This window comes from Myotis brandtii, unplaced genomic scaffold (assembly GCF_000412655.1).
Source record: "Myotis brandtii unplaced genomic scaffold, ASM41265v1 scaffold207, whole genome shotgun sequence".
In the NCBI taxonomy this organism is placed as follows: domain Eukaryota; kingdom Metazoa; phylum Chordata; class Mammalia; order Chiroptera; family Vespertilionidae; genus Myotis; species Myotis brandtii.
In genome coordinates, this window is record NW_005357736.1 from 899,428 (window position 1) to 899,771 (window position 344).

Here is a 344-nt window from a genome sequence, read left to right on the forward strand (position 1 = left end):
GCAGCCCCCGCTGGTGCCAGCGCTGCAGCAGGTGGTAGAGGCGGCAGTCGCAGGGCAGCGGGTTGTTGTGCAAGTAAAGGCCGTTCTTGAGAAAGGCCGGCAGCGCGGCCAGGTCCGGCACGGGGATCCGCCCCAGGCGGTTGGAGGAGAGGTCCAGGGTGCGGAGGTGGGTCACGCTGAGCCCGTGCAGGCTGTCGAAGGAGAAGGACGCCAGCTCGTTGCAGCCCAGGTAGAGCCAGCGGAGCGCGCCCAGGCCCTGGAAGGCCAGCCGGTCCAAGTGCGCCAGGCGGTTGTTAAACAGAAGCAGCGTCTCGAGCGCCCCCAGCCCGTGGAGGTCGAGGCGG

At 69.5% G+C, this 344-nt stretch overlaps 1 protein-coding gene across 1 annotated transcript in view; it reads left to right on the forward strand.

The window, feature by feature from the left end:
- The window catches only part of RNF123 (ring finger protein 123), a 26,986-nt gene that overhangs the window by 25,127 nt on the left and 1,515 nt on the right, over positions 1-344 (forward strand). The gene's annotated exons all lie outside the window — the stretch shown is intronic.